This window comes from Oreochromis niloticus, linkage group LG20 (genome assembly GCF_001858045.2).
Source record: "Oreochromis niloticus isolate F11D_XX linkage group LG20, O_niloticus_UMD_NMBU, whole genome shotgun sequence".
Lineage (NCBI taxonomy): Eukaryota > Metazoa > Chordata > Actinopteri > Cichliformes > Cichlidae > Oreochromis > Oreochromis niloticus.
The window spans coordinates 22,207,706-22,229,602 of NC_031984.2; the positions used below are offsets into that span (position 1 = coordinate 22,207,706).

At 41.1% G+C, this 21,897-nt stretch overlaps 1 long non-coding RNA gene across 1 annotated transcript; it reads right to left on the reverse strand.

The window, feature by feature from the left end:
• Positions 1–98: 98 nt before the first annotated feature.
• Positions 99–21,524, reverse strand: LOC112843366 (uncharacterized). Its single transcript, XR_003215690.1, has 3 exons — positions 21,123–21,524; positions 4,022–4,073; positions 99–1,778 (listed from the first exon to the last, which is right to left on the reverse strand). It is a non-coding gene; the product is annotated as an uncharacterized LOC112843366 (long non-coding RNA).
• Positions 21,525–21,897: the final 373 nt, after the last annotated feature.

Consider the following 21,897-nt stretch of genomic DNA (forward strand, 5'->3'; position numbering starts at 1 on the left):
ATAGTGTGAACTTTCAGGATTATATATATATATATATATTTAAAAAAAAACATGTGACTAAAGTAGGCGAAACTTTCCCTCATTTAGTAGTAGAAGTGTGAAACCTTACAGAGACATGTCACGGGGTCTGGTCATGCAACTAAATTTACCATCTCTGACTATTCTGAGTCTCCTTGCATGACCGCTTGTCCACAATTTTTTAAGCAAGACACATGCTGTGGAGCAAATTCTTTATTTGTCCTTATTTGAGCTACAAAAATGACATTTTTCTAGTTCAGATCATTAAAAGTGGGCCAGCAAGAAGACTGTGCAGCTTGTTCTGTATGACCACAAACAAGTAATCAGATGAGGGAATGTGATCAGTCTCATCCCACTGCAGAACAACCACATTTTAATCCTGCATAATAGAGCGAAAGTGGCAATCTAATGACATCAAAATGAAGTCAGAATTACTATTGTGAACGACTTTGAGTCATTAAATGCCACTTCAGCATTGGCTACCAGCTCTCAGGCAGACGGAGTTTCATGCCACTGGAGAGACACGGTGGGGGAAGGAGGGAGGGAGGAAGAGGGGGAGAGGAAGGCTATGTGTGGCTTTGAGTGGTTTGTTGGGCCTCTTCATCTCGCTCGGCGGGTAATTACAGAATCATGGGTCAACCACGCATGCAACCACGGTTACGTTGCACAGTAGCAGATGTGCTCATGACATTATCCAGCACCAGAGCAAAAAGGTAAATAAAAACAGATGCAGCTGGTTGCTACGGACCTTCGCCAAACTTGCGTACACCCCTAATTGTTCCCATGTGGGCCTGCTGAGCTGGAATAGTAAAAGGGGCGGGTATGCCCTGTTTAAAAATGCCCGTGTTTCTCAACAGGAGAAATTTATGAATGGGACAACGAGCCTGTGTGTGGTTCTGGTGGTGCGTGTGTTTATATTGTGTTAATGTGTGCGTCTGGCTTTGGGTTGTGGGGCAAAAATTAACAGTAAAAGTACATCCTTCTCCGAGGAGAGAGCCTTATTCCATGTTCCAGGCCTTCTCTGAGCATCCCCACTTGCTCGAATGCCTCCTGCTTCTTGATGTTTCCTCTGTCAGACCATGCCTGGATGCGAGTGCGTGACACTGCACAATGTCAGGGAGGTCCCTGGTTGGACATGAGCCCGGTGTGCTGCAGGCCAGATGAAAAACTGAGGAAGAGGCTCGATTTCAGAGAAATCCTGTCTCAGCTTGGATCCGATTCCCGTACACAGCCTGCAGCGGAGGATAAGACCTGTGTTTGTCGGTACAGGTACAGGTGTATCTATCTAACTGCGAACGCAGGTTTGCAGTAAGAGCGTATATACGTTTGGGTGTGGACTTGAAATTCCTGATTCAGAGGCCTGTTTCGATAATTCGACGAGGCCCGTTTGATGTTTCTTCTGTGTTACTCGCTTCTGAGCTGGAATGTGATCTATCCTCTTTTCACCACAGACACACACCCACACACACTTACACGTCTTACACTGTGAAAACTGGCTGCCAACAGAGTGTGCCTCCTCTCCCTCTCTCATTAACCGCAACTGTCAGATCCTCCAGATGAGGAGCAATTAAACCAGATAATAAACACTCGCCATCAATTCCTGTTTGTTGATGTTGTTGTTGTTGTTGATGTCGAGCTGGGGGCTCCTCTTCTGCCACCTCGTGCTAACTAGTACTTGAGGAACACACGAGAGCAGCAAGGGAAGAGTCCTTCATAACACCGAAAAGGCCTCTACCTGCTGCATGTATGGCAACACCGGCCTGATGATGATAATAAAAAAAAAGACAGTGAATGTTAACAATTAGATCCTAATCAGACACAGCTCACAGAGGCTGCTCTTTTATCCCCAGGCTTCACAGAAAAGGCAAACAAAGAGCTGCAAACTGTCAAGATAAAGGACTACTTGGGATTGGTCGTGTCTTAGGGCGTCTTAAAGGGCAGTAATCTTGCCGTGCACTGCTTCCTGAGACAACGTGCTGTAAAGACTCCCGTGTTTGCTCTTGTATTGGAGTGATAAGGCCGCTCTTCATCACTCCTCGCTTCTGATGAGGCTCGTCTACCCTGACTGTGAGAAGATGGGAAGTGTTGGATGGGTGTGTGTGGGAAGGGTGGGGGGTAGAGAGAATAGCCACGGAGGTTTTTTTTAACAATGTAGATGGTGATTGGCTGATGACATAAAAAGCAGCAAACGTTCCAAGTAAAAGGCTTGGACCTGATATTTTTTGGGTAATTAAGGAACATCCTCAAATAAAGAGTTCCCTCGTTGTTGTTTTTTTATGCCGTTGAGATGAGAATCACCGATGGCGGCGTTTGAGCCGGGATTGTTCTAATGAGGTGAACTCTGTTTGACCTGAGGAACAAGGCATAGGTGTATGTTCACTCGTCATTGTTTAGCTTGTGGAAAAAATAGAGCCTAAGATGGTTTTCCACTTAAAATTTGAAGGCTGGACAAAGCCTTCTTAGGAATTTAAAGACAATACCCTTTCTTCCAAAGGCTATAAAAACATGTATACAGCTGTACAAGGAGTTTCCTGACCCAAAGGCAAAATACAGTGTCAGATATTCCTATTACTAATCAGGATGCCGTGGCCATGGAAAAAAATTGTACAAGATGAAACTGTGGCCTGTTCAGAAAAAAAAAAAAGTAGAAAAAAACTGATCTGATTTCCCTTTCTCTGTGGAAAAATGGACGTGGCCTCTTGTTTTGAAACCATATTTCCCTCAAAAACACTTTGAAAACTAAACAAAATTGACAGAGCTGGATTTATTGTCTCGTGCTCTTTTGTCTTTGGCCACCACTGTTTGTGCCTTTGCCATGGCAACGCCAGGGTTATTTATCTTTACAGGCCTTTTACAATAACGTCCCTTTCCTGACCAAACAACAGAGGAAATATCAGGTCAAGCCTCTTCCTCCCTCTAATGATCAGGTCAATTCGGGCTCAGGCACACTCGCATGTGCGTCCACACGCAGTCATGCTATTGATGAGAAACATACAGTTTGTGATTGGATTTCCGTCTTCTCGGCTGAGTTTATGTTTTTCTTAAACATGTTTTGTTCTTTAACATTAAAGGAAAAGGGAGGTGATGGCTTTCTATTTATTCCCCGGGCTCAGAAAGTTAGTTCAACCAGAAACACTAGATGGAGACAGAGAAAACTGACTCCCAGGTTGGATTTTGGACACTTTTGAGATTACAGCTCAGTGTGTTTGAAACAGCACAAGGCACGTCCACATACAGTTTTTTCCCCGTAGTCTTCTTGACTTCTTTTGGGCAAATAGTGTATGTGTTACGTATATATTTAACACTTCTCTCCCGTGTCAGACACCCCTCCCCTCAGATCCTCTTAGTGCCATAGTTTTCCTCTTTGCGTGATAAACCTAATAATCTCTTTTCACACGTAAAATGTGCTCTGTGCAGTCATCTGCAAACATCTTGCAAATCCTTGTGACTTGTATATACTCCAGTATACTTTAGCTGTCGGGGCCTGTCCCCTCTCTTTGCAATTACTCCTTTTAAGGAGCCGCTCTCGTGAAAGTTGCCTAGAGTGTACGCAGACTACTTTCCTCAATCCACATAAACAGCACCAATAATAGAAGAAAGTGACAATCTGGATGAGGAGGAATGGGCATAAAAGCACGAGGTGTGCAGAGAGTGCATGTCACAATTAAATTACTTAATGGGTGAAAGTCCCACGATAGATCACATGTAATTTGCATCAAGAGTCACTGTAATAAAGACTTTTTAAAACTTACATTGAAATTCAATTAGAGTGTTGAATGCATAACCAAAGCCGTGAAAAATGAACTCATTGGGGGTCCCTTTTCATTACTGCCCTGAGGCAAAAGAGACCATTAATTTAATACATTCCATGTTTTTTCACATGAGCATTTTTAAGTTGGTGCACATTTCCATCCTAATGTATCTAATACAAAGAGAGAGCCTGCCAAAGACTGCATTATACAAGAGGCAAAGAATCCCCCCCCCCCCCATCTCCAGTTGTTACCTTGAGTAGTCAGACCACTTTCAATCAGTCAAGCTTGAAAAATGACCTGGCCCTAAAAAAAACAAAACAACAAAAGAAGAAATTATGATATTGTTTTATTGATTCACGGCGTGGTGAATATTCCTGTACCGCAGGTGCCGTCACGCAGAGGTGCCGAGCTCGACTGTAAACAGTTAAACGGCGAGCCTTAATTAAGATGTTACTGTTTTATCTTAGAACAGTGGATCTGCACACTTCAGTCAACCACAAAGCCAAAACAAAACAGGGACCCCTTCAGAAGTTCCACCCTTAAGAGGAGTGCTAATTAAAAGACTATTTCATTAACTGTTCCAGCTTGGTAAATATAAGTTTACCAGGGGTCAATAGACTTTACAACACATAATGATTTGGAATATAATTACTGTGTAAGGGGAGCCGTAAAAAAATGCCTTCAAAATAAAGCAAAGTTGTTTGTCAGTCCAACGCTGACCCCCGCCGTGTCAGTCTAAGTTACCGGAGTTCAGAGGGCAGATCATGTTGGCTGTTGTCAGCCTGACGCACCAACAGTTTATCAGCCTCCTTTGTACCTTTCTACAGTACACATGGCTGCCATTTGGCGAGTGGCTGGGGAGCAACAGTAAACCGCAGCCTCTTATACTTTTGCTCAAGTCTTGTTGCAAATATGCGAGGCTATTCCAACACTGTCTGCTCTTCGGCACAGAATTTCACAGGAAATGCTCAAAACCTTTGAAATCACATTAGGAGTACGAAGCTTTGAACTTTAGAGTGCATGCTAAATACTTAATTTAAAAAAATGAACAAATGAGTTTGAATTGACCACTCCAGCCTGCTTTTTTTGGTTGTTAATGAAAATCACAGAAATCATAGAACAATGGCCTTTAAAGCAGTGCTGCAAGTGGAAAGTCATAAATGCGTATTTTTTTCCTTTTTAGGATAAAGATGAGTGACACTGGAGCCAATCTGGGCGAGTCCTTGTGAAAGCAGCAGAGACATGCATTATTCATAGAAAAACTGTGAATGTTAGTGCCTCTTTTCCTTGTTTCAGCACGCATTTTTTCCATTTGTCTTGCGATGCTAAATTTTTAACGTTTTCCCCACATCGCATTGATGTTGCATGTAATTAGTGACTTTGCAGCAAAATCACTCCTGACACCGCTGTGTTCACAAATTAGAATACTTCAGATATGGAGGATTCAGCTGGGAGAGTGGGTCTGGGAGAAATATGCAAGTTGCCTAAATATTATATGCGCTTCCCCGGAAAAGTGACAAAATCATTTGAATTAACAGAAAAGATGCAAAAAGCTAATTGAAAACTCGTGGGTTATTTATACACGCGTTTAGAAAAAAGCTCATGGTGTTTTCAGGAGCCGGATGTGCGCCCTCCGCCATCACGACACCGTATCCTGCGTGGAAAAAGAGCAGGAAACGCTGAAGTGCATATTTGATTTATTTATCTTCACCCAGACGGATACTCAGAGCTTTATACAGATTTTGCCATTTGGAGGCTGAAATAATGGATGGGGCGCTCATCCATTTTTAATTCCTCCATGTTGTGTGAAGGGTAAACATGTTGTTTGAGATGTCTTTTCTCTGCTGAACTGTGTTTTCTCATTATGAGACTGTGTATAGGGAGCAAAAACTAGTCACGAAAGTGCTTAAAGTGCGTCGCGACAAGTCATTGAAGGTGATTTTCGAATAATGCTCAGTCCCAAAAGCCACTTATGTCTGCATAGCCAAAAAAAATAATAGAAAAAAAGAGATGTCAGTGGTCCTCCCTGTTACATCACACATCAAGTGTGCAAAATCCCCACCTACCCCTTCCAAAAAAAATATTTTCCTTTAATACATTTGAAATATTCACTGATCTAAAGACAGGGATCTATGCTGACAGACCTTGGACCCATGGGAAGTTATTCTGTGACTAATACAGCGCAATGGTTTTCAGTTTGGACCCAGACACCAGCCCACAGATCCACTGATAATTTGGAATCATTTTTAATAAGTCGTAATTACACAGAGGGTCTGATTGTGCTCTGCAGCCCTTGAAAATGAAATATGCTACATGGGGGCCTGATGGTAAAGGATATTGCTTGCCGTTCATACATAATTGAGAGATCTTGAATGTCAAACCAGTGGGAGAAAATGCAACAGAAGCAACAGAACACCTCACCACAAAACTACACAGCATCATCTCTACTCTGAGCCAGCCAGCAGAGAGGAACATGTGTTATGTGGTGTACCAAACTGCCCGGAGGAGGTGTACATTGACAGGTTCTGTATTCAAAAGTGCTTTCCCAAATTGCTGCGCTTTATTTACAGCTACTTTCTTTCCCGCATCTTAAATAGAGCAAAAGGACATATTTTTACCAGTTCGTGCTCTACATAATAAACGTTAACTATATATTAGCATGAGAAGAACTCCCTCCCCACCACCACCTTTTTTTTTTATTGCATTTAAAATTAAAAGAGGATGTTTACTTGATGAGAAATGTGAGTGTCTTTTGTCTGCCTTGTTTCCCTTCCGGTCTCTTTGTCTGTGTGGCTGATGGGCAGGAGGAAGAGAGTTGTCTCTAAACAGATAACCTGACTTTGTTAGTAAATGAAATACACAGGAGCTCGGGATGGGAGCTCTTTATTTCCTCCTCTTCTTCATAGATAAATGACTCGCTGTCTCCCGGGCAAAGAGCCATCTTTATATTTTTGACGTTTTTGTGTTTAATGTGTTGTAGATTTTATACGGCCCATCTTTATGCTCGGCATTTTTGCATTTTCTTTTAAAGCTCAAACGCAGTTATTGATGGCCCTGCCTCTAGTACATTATGCATTATTTGTTAGTAAGTACCATTTTTGCATATTGACTCTAACAAGAAAATGCATGTATGGAAATTCTAATATAAATTGACTTATATGTATAGGCTTAGACTGTGCCCACTAAGCTTTTCTGCAAATAATATATAGTCCTTTATGCTGCTAATCCTGAAGAGCAGTCCTAAAGACTGCCGACTCGAAGGAGAGAAAAAAAAACCCCCAACCCGGACCTTTAGCTTTTAAAGACTTTTATCTTATATTACAGCAATGACAGCTTGCGCCTCTTTCTAAGGCTTTTATGCTTTGTTTCAAGAGGACCAGGAAGGGGGAAGAGAGATGTGTTGGGAGACGAAAGGTGATATTGATAAGGATGGAAGGTGCAGAGGAGTGTACTCCAGTGTAATGCAGCTTTATGATGCCCTTTTTCATTTAGCATGAATGGTTTTTATGATTCCATTTCTTGGGTGAACAGGGATGAAAGAGGGCTGAGGGTTTGAAACAGACAGAGGACACACAAGGATCACCCGAGAACGCTTTATCGTTTCGCTGTCAACACAAAAAAACGCTTTTACTTAAAATTGTCCCACCTACCCTCGACAGACTCTTTAAAAGTGACATTCAGGCAAAGAAAACACACACACGCACACACATGAATGAATCTGGCTGTGAAATACACGTGTTTTCTTCCCAACAGCTCCTCCATTGTAAAGCTGCTAATAAGGTGCCGCTGTATTCATCTCTTATTAGTAGTTTGCACATTTTGGTTAAGCAACCCAGTTATTACCTCATTATCGGCCTTTATTTTCTGGAGAATGTAGGAAAAACAAATAAATTCAAAGTCGAATCTTCAAATCTAACACACACAGAACAATTCTGCTTTTAGTTTTGTCTTTTTGTGCAAACACATTTTTGCAATGCTTCACCTTAAAATGACAAATATTTGCTGACAGTGAAAGAGATGCGCATTTTCATGGATCTAAAGGTACAGTAATGTGGATTTACATTCTTTCTAATAAAAGTCATCACATTTCTGTCACGCAGAGCAGAAAAAATGAAAAAATAAAAGAAAAAATAATAATTTCGGTGAGTTTATCTGCTAGAAAGCACCGCTGATTCTTTAACCGCTAGCCTTTCCTAGTTAGCAGTGGGCGAAAGACGTGGTACAGGACAGGTCTCCAATCCATCACAGAGGAAATTACATTTTAAAATTTAAGTTGGGCAAACTGTAGTGATCATTCCCAGTGAAGTCTGAAGTACTCAGATTTCAGTATTAAAATCAAACTGAAATTCAACCAAACGCCAGATGTGTCATATTTGATACATTAGTTTTTGAGACCTTTGGTGATTTTTTTAAAACTGTAACTTTATCTCTAACTCCTCTTTATGTTTTTTTCTTTGTTTAAGATAAACTGCGAGCTACAAATTGCACAAAAATGTCAGATGTTCAGAAAAACCCCCACTCCAGTTTCAAAAAATGTGATTTTTCTGGCATTTCTTTCATGTTTTGGGCTTTGCAAAGGGTAAAATTGAATGTTTTCTAAAGCATTTCTTTTTGGGAAAATGTGAAGCGAGACTTGAGAAGTGTCACCTTAAACAAGAGATTTCATAAAATTATAAACAAAACAGATAAAATAAAGATATTTGGTCTAAAACACAAAATAAAACTGTTGACAGTGCACGCATAAATTACTTGGGAAATACTGCACTCAAGCAAAGTAAAAATACAACAAAATACTCATTTCTGAGAATCACGTGTAATTATTCGAGTATCAGTGTCAGGTAAGTCCAGAAGAGCAGCTGTGTCATTTAACTGAAACAGGTTCTTCTCCTTTTTTAAACTAACATTAGCTCTGAGCAATCCCAGTCCCTCCTTCCATCCTCAGCAGCTTGCTGAACATGTGTCCTTCTGATACTGACTATTTTACTTGCAGACCAAAGCTTTTAATTTTTCAAGTAAGTTTAGCGCTTCCTCTTAGAGCGGGATAGAAAAGGGAAAATTTGGTTTCTTTGGCTGTTTTCCTGTAACATGTAATATTTCTGATGGGTTTTTTTTTTTTTAAATGAGTGGTAAAATTCACAATAAATAAATAAAGTATTTTTCTCTCACACCTAAAAGTAAAAAATGATATCTTGTTTTATGGTCTTCTACTCTGGGTGACGAGCAAAGCTGCCTCACGTTGTCACACCGCAGCCCAAGAGCAGATATGGTGACGCTGACTGATGCACACTGTTACATATTTATCCAGCCCACTCACTGGCACTGAGTTTAAACAGAACAGCTGATATGTTTCTAAAGTGGGAAATAAGGAAATTGGAACAATCCACTTTGACTGACTATCTGATAAAGCCGTACAAACCCCCTTAACCTTAGATATGAGTGGACCTTAAAGTAGAAACAGAGACCTGAAAAGGTTTTTAAAACATATTACAAGAATGCTTTGGATGGATGACTTCCTTCAGCCTTACTTACTCGTGTCCGCTCTTCGATCCTGATACCGATAGTACTGTTTAAAGCGTCCACTTACCAGGAACAGGGTGTCATTTTTCTGTCTCTCAATAAGGATCTGTGGTTTTATCCTCTGTGTCTAAGGCACATAAAGGCTTTATAAGGGTGCTTACAGAGAGACTCGAGCAGAATCAGGGTTTTTGAATCTGTTTAAATGATTTTAAAGGCGGGGCTGAAGGCTATGATTCTCTGATTTATTGCTTCCCCCTCTTAGTTCAGATTGATGTTTTGCTTTTCCATGCCTTCCTGCTTTTATGGCATCATCTTGTGTCCAGAGATGTGGCTCCTCCAATAAAGAGCCTTTTAACTTTGCTCACATTTCTATTAAAAAAGAAAACGGAGAAACAAAAGGAACTGTTTCGAAAACTTGTGAAAATCTATTAAATCTGAGCGGTATGGTGCGCGCAAAGCGTGTGTGATATGAATGAAAAATGTGGCGGTTCCTTTCCTCTCAGCGACACAATGGAATATAAAAATAAACTACGCAGATATTTTATTACTGGTAGTACATTTATAATTCTCCTTGAGGCTTTCAGCAAGGGACAGCCAATCACAGGCTATTTTATGCTGCCGTATTAAGACTCGCGCAACAAGAAAATCCACTGAACCACAGTGTCCTCGTGTCATAAGTGTCACATTGGGCTGTTGTCTAAACAAAGACATGGCCTGGAAACAAGAAGGAGTTAGGGGGACAGGTTAGGCACAACGAGAGACATCCATTTTAATTAAATGTTACACAGTCCCACTCCCAGCCCCTAATACAAGTAGGCTTACTGCAAAGATCTCATTTAGGACAAACAAGATGACTGCATCTTTCTCTAACTATCACCCACAGCCGAGGAGCGCTCTGCGATACAGGGCTGTAAAATGACTGATGTTTGTAAAAAGCGACATTTCTGCCTAGTAAGCACTTCTACAGGGACGCTCCTGAGTTTTTATGTGCGGGTTCATAAACTCCCAGACTAATGCACCCTGACACTCTGTTTTGATATCATTACGGCATTATACCCATCCTTTTTTTGAGCGAAAAAACGCAAGTACTTAGAAAGTCGAAATTCATAAATAAATTTATGTCAAGCTGCACTTAATATTGATTTTGTTAGTGTACAGATTCAATAATAAGGTACCGAGTACATGAATATTTAAATATAATCTTCATTTCTGCATCTCCTAATGGCCTTTTCTCCTCTACACTCAATTTAAACACAATTTGGAAACTATAATGTATTGAAAATGACTGGAATTCAGCAATAAATCACTGCTGGTATACTGGGGGCCTTTTATAAGATAGTCCAATATTAGTTCCCAGAGGGATCGGCACAATTAGATTTCTGTTTTTTTAAACTTAGCAATTATTATTCCAGCTATGGTTTCACCAGAAATTATTGTCTCCCCTTTTCCAATTTCCATGCAGAAATGGAGCAAAGCCTAAATGGTCTGCAGGTTAACCAACAGACGTCAAAGGTCAACCCCTGCACAGAGCATGCAAATGAAAGCCACGGCGTTACTTTGTTTGTGCTGGAAACTCAGGGACCTGCGTAAAGTCAGTTATTGTTAACAGTTAATGGATAAAAGTAAAAGAAGAAGAGTGATGCGTCGGTCAAGGCAGAAGTCCAAGCTAGCGCAAATGAATGAAGAAAACCCTCTAATAGGCATGTGGAGCCACAGTGTGCGATCCATATGATGGCTATCAATAATTCATTCTTGGCTTTGGCCTTTTGGGAGGCATTAAGGTAATATGAAGAGCAGTCAGTCCAAATGGTTTGCAAATCCTTTTTAAGCAGGATACACAGTATCATTTACCTGATTTCTGCCACTAGCAGCTTTATAGGGAATCTAAGTGTTTTAGATAAGCACAATCAGAGACACTTGTGGTTCACTTTGTTTGAAAGATTAGAAGCAGGACGAATATGAAAACAGTTCAATCTTGCTCCTGGTGGTTACTTTGTTTTTAATGGATTAATGCATTAAAACATGATACGTGGCATTAAAAATAACAGATGCAAAATCAGAACCGATTAGGAGAAGCAGATCTAAAACACTGGGAGTTACTGTAATAGTTCATAGAATAAGAATGGGACAGCGTGTGCGCAGAACATATGGAGTTCACACTCCATACTGGTAACTGCTAATAGTTTGTTTCTTGGAGCTTTCTCTGTAGTTTCTTCCCCCCGGTCCATGTGTTTCTGCTTCCACAGGCACACTTTGTTGTCTCTGCTTGCCCTCAGGAAAAGAAGAAAAAAAAAAGCACTGCTTCAGCAGTAATATTTGGCTTTTCTGAGTCATTTTGATTCGTCCCAGCATTTGGAAAGCCACATGGATGTGATTTGTTTTGGAGAAACAGGCTTCCATTCACAGACAAACTGTCAATTGATCTCATATGATAAATATTAGCTGAGGATTAACAGAATTTAATTGTTACCCAAAGTGGAGCCGAAGGGAAAGGTTTTCTTGAAAAAGCTTTTCCGAGTAGAACATGTCTGAGAGACGCACATAAGGAGGTTGTTATCATTTTTTCTTTCTTTCACGTGGAAGGAGTATGTATACAGTTCAGTCCAAAAGCACTTTGGCTCATCAGCTCAGAGATTACGCCGCACACACCGTATTATGTAAAGGTGGACTAGCAGTGGCGGCTAATGGCCTCCCTGCCTCTTTAAGTTATGGATGTAGCCTTTTGTGCTGCAGGGTCGCACATAAAGGCCTCTCTTTTTAATTCACAGTCACCCATGGTCAGGCTAAATGGCTGACACTGGAATTGGAGGCCTGTGTTTATACTGGTAGACACACACACACACGCACACACACTTAGTTTCAAAAATGGCTATTGACATTGACTGAAGAGCTTCAGCTGGATTCTCTGCAATGTTGCTTCAGTGTGAAAGATTTTAGCGAATGCAGTAGGTTTCACACGTGTGTGATGAAGAGATTCCACGAGGAAATGAATGGAGTGAATTTCCCGAAAATATAATTGCGAACATGCAACAAAGAGCACATCTAGGGGTACATCTCATGATGTACTACTTGCTCGTAAAAAGCTGCCAGTTAAAGTACTTTGCACAACGGTGTTTAAGCTTGTATTTCTCTGTTATTTATGTTTTCATTCGCGGTCACCCCTTGAAATTAAAGACTGCGCATTAAATTTTATGATTGCTTCTGTAAATTACAGGGAAATTTAAAAGATATCTACAGTAAATGCGCAGGTTGTTGCCGGCTGCAGATACATACACGAGCATGCTAATAACGGAGCCGAAGCTCGCCGTTCAGCGTTGTATAACATGCACAGAGTGCAGGCGCTGTTAGTGGCCTTTCATGTTCATTCTGTCTGGGACTTCAACCCCGATTACAAAATGTTGCAGAAACCTGATCTGTGCATTTCTGAGCAGCCCACATTTCTACCCCCCCCCCTTTCCTTGAGTAGATTATTAAAAATTGATCAGTCTTTGTAATGTAATAATTTCTGTCTGTTTTCATATTTTAATCCTGTTTTAAGGAAAACACAATACATTAATCAAATATGACAGAACATACTCTTAATGTAATCACGCAGGGGAATATGAATTGCAAATGCCTCGGCACCACCCTCCTCCAGCACCAAATGTACTTCCATTAATGTTACAAAATAAAATAATCATGACCATTTTAAATAGAAATCAACTACATGGAAAGCGACGGAATATTTGAGAAACGGAGTTTGCGCGAAATGGCAAAATGCAGGGGCTTTTCATCAAAAGGCGGCGGCGTAATGCTGTGAACAAGCGCCGGTGCCTTTGGGACAGCAACTCAAGACAAATGCAAGGCGACGCACGCTTCGCCAGGCCCCATTTCCTCACTGATCGAGATGGAACACAAGTTTTCTGTGTCAAGAACAAAGATTCTTCTTAGCTGAGATGATTCTTGACTAATGGTACATCATCACTTTCTGCGCTGTCCTTGTTCAAGAGATTGACAGGTTGGGCCTGGGAGCCCCGAATGCACTGCAGAGATTATCCACTCTGTCTCTGCAGCATGTTTTTTATGATGGTTTTATATATTAAGATGCACAACTTCCCAAAAAAAAGGTTGAAAAAGCACTCGATAATTGAACAAACAACTGGTGCCCGTGAGTTTCAGAGGGCTGGAAATTAGCGCACTGATGACATCCTGCAATAAATGCAATACATTATGAACATCTAGGCGCCACTGCAGATCTGCACAGGATCGCATTTATGGACTTAAATATCTCATCAGCATTTAGAAGTTTTCCTTAAAGAGATTGGGAAGGAGCATTCCAGAGACATTCTCTCGAAATGGAGAGGCACCTTTCAAAACAAGTCAATATTCAGCACAGAAGAAAGAGGTCCTAATTAGATTCATTTGCCTCTTGGATCAATGTTTTCCTAGGGATGTGAGTTATAAAGTCAGAGTGGAGCATAAATAATCAAAAACAAATAAAGATGTGTGTTTGGAGAAATATGGCTGATGGTGCTCATAAAAGCTCAGCCCGGCATGCAAAAGCGGGATGAATATTTAAAGATGGGAATGAAAGAAAATAGCTCAGGTAGAAAAAAAAAAAGGCGGTTTCTAAAAAGGTCTGACCTTGGCCGGCAGAGTGGAGGAATCCTTTAGAGGGTACCTTGGCCATACTTAGCGAAAAGTAGATAATTTGTTAATGTCACGCACTTGTTGGAAATGGCAGATAAATGGATTTCAGCCATTATTTTCCGGCCTAAGTGAAGTGAAGGAGGAAACGTTGCGGAGAGGACAAACCCAGTTATGACTGATAAGTGTCTAAAAGCTAATGAAGGCTGGCTAGGCCAAGGTCAATGGCTGCTAGCGGGATGCTATGTGCTGCTCCGTTGTCCTGCTGCTTAAATATAGAGGAAATATACATTGAGCTTTTAACACCTTGAAACATAGGAGAGACTGGTATATGAAATATGGGCATGTAATGGCTTTTTAATGACGGCCTCCCAGCCCACCATTCTGGCCTGAGATTGGAAATCGGAGGTGAACCTTGATATCACTGCGCTAAGTGCTTGTAATGCACCGTAACTTCTGGCCATCCTGTTGAGTGAGACAGTTCAGGCCAGGAGATAAATGCCCCTGCACTGGACAGGGCCTTTTGCTGGCAGGAGGACACCGCACTCCCCGTGATCCCAGCCAGAGTTACTCATAAGTTCAAAACAGTGACAGCGCAGGAAGTGCGATTTTCAGACTGTAGCAGCTGATGAATGAATTCATAAAAGTTTGTTCTTTTTTAGGATTATAGGTTCAATCAGAGATGTAGTTTGAGCCTTCTACATGCTTTTAATTATATACTAAATCTTGAATAATAAAATGTAAAAAGACTCATTGTTGTGCGCATTCAGCTTAGACCCACCTGGAAACCACAGCAATGTGAACATCACAGGGTCTATTAAAGGAGGGCAAATGTCATGTCAATACTAATAGAATATTTATCCAGTGAGGTCTGTTTATATAGTCTGCATAGGTAATGTGCTGAATACAAGCCATCTCTAACTTCACCACAGCTGGCCAGCAGTTTTTAAGGACGATTGCTGCAACTGCATGGACCCGTCTGGTTAAAGTTCAAGATTTAGGGAAGTAAGAGGAAAAATAAAAAAACATATTTAATGTAAAACATGACTTGTTCAAGTTTATAGTTTATAGAAGATACATCTTTTTTCTCTCATCCAGGTGCCTGAGCAGCACACGCTATTGCAGGGATCGAGTTGTTACAAAAGCTGCTACAGTTTGGGACTAAGCTGACCCTTGGCTGGACTCTCAGTTTTGACTCCTATAATCCAATCATCTGAGTGAATAATTACAAAATAATAACACCGGTGCAACATCATCTTGGCTCCATCCAGTAGAGTGGCTTCCCTTCCGCCACTCGTGTGCTTAATGTCCTCTAAAGACCCATATTACACCCCAATTAGATGGCACTCTTGTTTCCTTACATCAAGGGCTTGACTCTACTGGCTTGTCACCCTCCCTTGGCCTAATCAATTTCATTACTCCAGTTACAGCCCCAGCCCCGGGAAAGCTGTGCCCTTAAACTTCAGCTCCTGCTTCAATCGATCAATAGCTCGAGTCCCTGCCAAGGTTCCATTTAAAGTTCATTTATTTCAAGCCATCATATAAAACAAGACAGAGCATCGATGCAGCCCCACTTTGTTTTATTTGACTGAGGATTTCCACCATGACACTCAAATCCACTCCAGTTTACTCCAAAGGCCGTTGTGGGAACGGGCACCTGGTGGGATCATGATACGACCGAGCTTATTTACTTCCTGTTTTCCGACCCCGGTGCTCTGAGTCACATGTGCACTTCTGCTCCATGTGCTGTAATAAAGGGAAATAAAGACCAAAGAGCCTTTATTTCCCTTAAATGACGTGAGCCCAATTACAGTATTTCAAATCAGCAGCCCGAGCTTTGCCATTCGAATCTGCTGGAAGGAAAACAATTTAGCTGAGCACCACGGACAAACTCTGAAAGTGTAAGTAACTCTCTGTAAATAATCTGACGCATAAGCTCACAGAACTCGGTGCCTCTTCCACGCATTTTGTTTGCTGGAGTTCCCTATGGATCCTGCAAAGTTAAACATCCCATATATTCACCAGTTAATTAATCCGAGTGATTAGTGAAATATAGCTAGGTCTGTCTCCTCCATTACATACTCTATTTGTTAAGTCTATAGAGATGCCAAGCTTTGGTGTGCAATTATACAGTATACAGAATTAAGATCCTTAAATATTCATAAGGGTTATATAGCAGATGATCATGATTGTGAAACCCTGCATCTTCAGTCCTTCATTAACCAGACAACTTCATTATCATTCACAGCTTGACAAATCAGTGGCATGGTTTTGGAAATCTAATGAAGATAATTTGCTTTGGATATTGTGAATGAGGTCCCAATTTACATGAAAGTGGCCCCCAACATTGATTGAAGTGGTGTGTTTTACTTATTTTGCTGCTGGGATGCGTTGCAATGCCCCACTGTATCTCGCGGCTTACAGTGCCGCGCGCCTATTAGCTTGGCTCAGGAATTACCTCCAAATTTCAAATTAGCAAAATTTCAGACAAGCAAATTAAGACCTCAGGTTGCATGACAGGTGTCAGGACAAAGCTCAAGTGACTCTTCAGATTTTTGTTGATTCGGGCCAGCGGTGAGTCAAAGCTGATGGGTCAGCCGGAGCCAGACTCTCCAGACGTCCAGTCACCGCCACACGAGAGTGACTTCATAAGATGTCAGAGAGCATTTCACCTGCCGTTGTCACATCTCTCCCACAACTGCATATTCCCGTGCCACTTATGAATTATGGATGGCCGGCGGAAACTAACCTATAGTGCAGATTCGAGCCTTTTATAAACTATTTAAATGCGGTTAGTTGTCATCTTTTTTTGTGAGGGGGTTTGGAGAAAGTCTTGTGCTACATGTGCTCAGTCACACACACACACATGCAAATGAAATCCTTTAAAATATTACTCTGCTGTACAGATTGATAGAAAGCCAAATTTGTCCTGGGAAAATGCAGACAAACCAATACCTATACAGCTTGAAACAAGGCCTTTGGCTCCCCTCACACCTCTGCATCCTTTAATTTAACAGATTAAGCAAGGCTAAGGGAAAGTAAAATATGCTGTTATAACTCTTAATCCGGAGCAAAGGTGGCTTCAAATTTTCTAGGCTTAAAGGTACTTATTTCATGCGCATTTGCCTCAATCTTAATATGAAAAGCTATTAAATGAGTGTAAAATTAAAGGGTTCTGTGTGAAAAATTATAGCGATGACCTCAAGCTGCATGGGGTTTTAATAACAACTCTCTGTTTCATGTTGACCAGAGTTCCACTGTGGGCTTTTTCAGAGCGCCACTTTGATGGAGGAGGCTTGATTCAGTAGCATGTTTGGGTTTAAACCAAGAAAAAAAAAAAAAAGGGAAAGCTCTTTTGGTACAATGAGCATGTCGGCCTTGCCACACATGGCAAACCTTACAGCAGTAGGGGCTTGGCAGGGAGAGGCCCATCTCTGGGAGTGATTTCTTCCAAAGCTGGCCCAAATGAAAGCATCTTGTTTTAATCAGGGATTCTGGCTGCGATAGCTGCAGTGGGAGCAGCGAGGACTTGGCAGTCGGTTGCAATACAGGCTGTGGCACTCGTACAAAATACACAAATATTTCCACAGTAATTATGTGTCAAGTTAAACAAGCAATTGAGGGCTCGGGCTGAATGTGTTGCGGGGGGGTGCGAGGTGCTCCTGGGAGTGGTTGAGGGTGGGGTGCTAAGCAAAAGCGCACGGTGTGTTACTTGGATGCAGAGGATCGAGTGAGACCCCCAACAGGACAAATTAGGCCAAAAGACTTTGATACGCTTCAGTTTTATTTGTTTTTTTCTGCTCCAGGAAATGCAACAGACCTCATTGTAACTGTGAATACTCAGTGGATTGAGCAATAATCATGTGGTATTGCCACTTCTCGTTCCAGTGTAGGAAGGCGCTTTCAGCTCGCAAGATACAGTTCAAAGACTGGGTGGATGGCCAAAGGGACTAAGTAATTGTGAGATCAGTGACTAGTGCTTTTTTGTGGTTCCTGGTTTATATAGGCGCATTTGTAAATCTACATTGGCACCGAAACTCAGAAATGAAATATGATCGCTGTATGACTCTGTGATCTTATTAAAGCTGCTGGAAAGGCTGGAAATCGAGTATGAGAAGCAGAATCCTTGCACACCAACTCAAGCAAAGGCAGCAGAAAGTAGTCCTGTCTTCTCCCGTGCTTGTACAATCCTCTGGATTTGTTGTTAAATAAGGTACAGCTGAATCAAATGAGATTGAAAATGTGAGGCTTTATAGTCTTAAGATTTCAGAAAATTCGCTTAGAAAAAACATCTAAAATCTGCCCAACAACTGCTAAAAAAGCCTGACAAACAAAGCTGCTGAACTTCATTCACTTCTGTGCGTAAGAAGTAGAAATGATCTTCCTATCTGGTTTATAGCTTTTTGAAAAATACCACAGGCTAATAAACTTAAAGAACCTGATGCCAGCACACAGTCCTCTCTCTCTGCATACAACAGATCGGACTACATCTACAAGCCACCTTAAGAGTCGCTCCACCTGGCTGGGGGAGTCAGTTGCAGCCATTGTGTCGCGCTGACTTCCCCGTGACCTTCCACCTTGAAGAATCTCTCTGCGCTGAGTATCACTGTACCTGATTTAAAGCTGGCTAATCTAAACAGGAAACCAAACACTTGCCATTCAGCAAAAACAGAATTCCTCCCTTTGCAGATCGACACATCCGAGCACCATCGGAAACAGACGTTTAAAGTAAAAGGATCCCGGAAAAATATTGGAGAGATTTCTCCTAACCGTTTCATTCTGGGACTGGAAATGAATGTGCACAGACGTCACTGATTAATATGTGAAAATAGCCTTAGTGAAATTAATATAGTTAAATTAGAAAAAAATAACAAATATAAAAACTGATTGATTGACATTCAAATATTTAAATCCACATTCTTTATTTAGGTATCCTCCAATTGTCTAACAGTTAAGTAGTTTTTGTAATTGTTGATTTCATATGTTAAATTATTGGCCTGAATTAAAGTGGAACATATGTTACTGCAGCTAAACAAATATCTAGATCCTCCATAGGGAGACTTCTAAATGTAACCTCTGAAATGTTAGCAACACATTTTTTTAGCTTTGGTTTTTGTGGGCTGATCTGATGGTGAATGTGAAGTCAGGATGTTCAAAGAAAGTACGGGCCTAAATAAGGAAGAAGAAGAAGAAACTTTATCGTCCCTTATGGGAAATTTGTGTTTAAAACTTAGCAGAATTTGCACAATAAAACCAACACCAACAGTTCCATCATAAATCAATAAAATAAGTTAATCAATAGACATTTGTTTCGTGATACAACTCCGGCAAGCATTCGAGCACACGTTGGTGTGGCTTTAGTGCTTTTACATTGCTACTGCACTATTTCCTGTTTAGGAAAGTAGAGAGTCATGCACGCAGTTCTTTTTTTTAAACTTCATTTTGATCAGACGTCTTACCTGCAGTTTAGCAATACTCATAAAGACTGTCTTCCAACAACATTATCTGCATTTCAGGCCTCATGTCTTGAGCTTCTCCACTGAGCTCCTCACAGCAGTATAGCTATGACACTCTCATTACACTCAATCCAATATAAGCCCCCTCATTTCTCTGCTTACTGTATGGAAGCAGCACCCGCAAAGTGACACCACCTCTCTGAAAGAATACGCTCATTAGCAAAACCAGCTAACAGTAGATCTCCCCATGTCTATTAGTGTTACATTTACCTCTGGCGTGACAGTGATTCATCACAAATATTAGCTTTGACTGGAATCCTGTCTCTGTACACTTCTATTGCTGCTGTGACAACCATTAAATCACCTGCCACGGTGCAGCCACTTTACTGATGCCGCTGTTGATGCCTGGCTGACCCGTCTGGCCCCGGCAGTGCATACTTCTGCTTTATGTCACACGCGGTAGCAGTTCAGGACCAACAGGCGCGTATTCTGTGTGACTGAGCTTCTTATTTCAAATAAATTCAGTATTTATTTTTACTTCTTTCCCTGTTTTCATGCATGCAAAAAAGGGGAGTGAAAATTGCATGCAGAGATGGATAAGGACACCGGAGATTCATCACAATTATCGCACATCCTATAGTGACGTTCTTTGCTCTTTGGTTTGGAACTTGTCATTTCCTGGCGTATGTTTTTCTTTACACCTAAAAAAGTGTTTTGCTTTTTTTTTCCACTCCTCTTTTTTTGTGCTGTTTTCTCAAACTGATGTGGGAATTGAGAAATAAAGCAAACAGTCGGGCTCGGATTCCATTTCTTATTTAAATGCTCACATTGTCTGCGCCAAAACTATGATTTCCCTCCTCACTCTGCCACGCACAAAGCCCATCTTCCCAGGTGCCCGCTACAGATGGCGATAAAAGGTATTTGCTTTTTGAAGGCGTTGTCTTGGGTTTTTGTGTAAATCCATTATTTAGGCTATCCTTGGTTGGATATTTATTGTCAGGAATTTGGATGAAACTTCTCGGTTCCTGGTGGCGTGAAGCATAAAGGAACGACATCCCCCTGGATTGTGCAGCTGCGCAACTGTGCGAATTCAAAAAGTTTTAATGAAAAAGTGAGACAAGAATGAGAACAGTTTTTCCTGTCATCCTCATTTGAGACCGTTCAGTATTTCATCCTAACCTGACATGGCATCTGCTGGTTTAGCGGCCTGGCCCACTTTTAACCAAACAGAGGGAATATCTGGTAAAATCATTCAGGGTTTCGCTGGAAAGCAGGCCTACAGATGTGGTATAATGTCCTGATGGTTCATCTTAAAGTTGTAACATAAAATCAGAGAAGGACTTTTGACTCATCGTGTTTCTTCCCTACTTCCTGTTAATGTTTACTGTAGTTACAAGAAGAAGAAGAAGAAGAAGAAGAAAAAAAGCATTTAAATAAACTGGCATTCCTTGAAACGACATTTTGATAACCAACCAAAGCCCACGTGGACAGATTTGCCAAGTGTGTTTAATAAGGCCTTATTTAGTGGGCTAACCACCTAACCAAAATCTGAATTTAACACATATTAAGCGCTTCCAAGCTGAAAATAATTCTGTGGTTAACTCAACCGCTTGCAGATATTTTTTTCCTCTACATAAAAAAGAATGAAAACATAATTATAAAAGATGTGCTATAAAATATTTACACAATGCATCCTTTAAGTGTCGCAGTTACAGCAACATCACAACTACGTAGTGGCAAAAAAAAAAGTCACCTGCGATGCCATCACTCCTTTTTCTGCACACATCCATCCCCCTGCACTGCATGGTTTCAAACTTCAAATCCTCTCGGAAAACAAGCAAACGGGAGAAGATGGTGGTCAGGTGTCTGATGAAGCATGAGGAGTACCGAGAAACGCCAGTGGGAGGCGCTTTAGCCGTGTTGTATTCAAGCCGCCTGCGTACAGGACGGAGAAGCTCTCTCCTCAACGTGAGAAAAGTTTTCTCTCTCTTTTCTTTTTTGACAGGCTCTTCTTTTAAAACTATGCAAAACTGTGACCACAGTTGCTTAAGTTGAAGACTCGTTATTTAACGCATGCGCATCGTAGAGGAAATCCGGGGCATTTCATGGAGATGTGTGTGAAGCAGAAGATGATCGGCATTTTTCCATAACTGTAAGCAACACCTCAGTGGTAAATAAATGAATCCTACAGGCACGCATATACCAATAGACGGATTTCACAAGGCCTCCACTCTTAAAAAATAAAATAAAATGAATTATTTTATTGAGAAATTGTCTTTTATGAATTTTGAATCTGTTTCCAAAGTGACACAGAAAAGCTGTTAATGTTATTTAAAGAAGAACATAAGGCCGCCCTTACAAATGATTTAAGCAGCAAACGGCCAAACATTGTTCATCCAATTAATAAAAGTCCGCGCAGCTGGTGACGGATGGGCTCAGGGTCAAAGTGCTGTTTCTCAGATTTCAGTTCATTTGCACGAAGACAGGCAGACGCCTCGACACACTGCGAGTCAATATCGCTGATAACA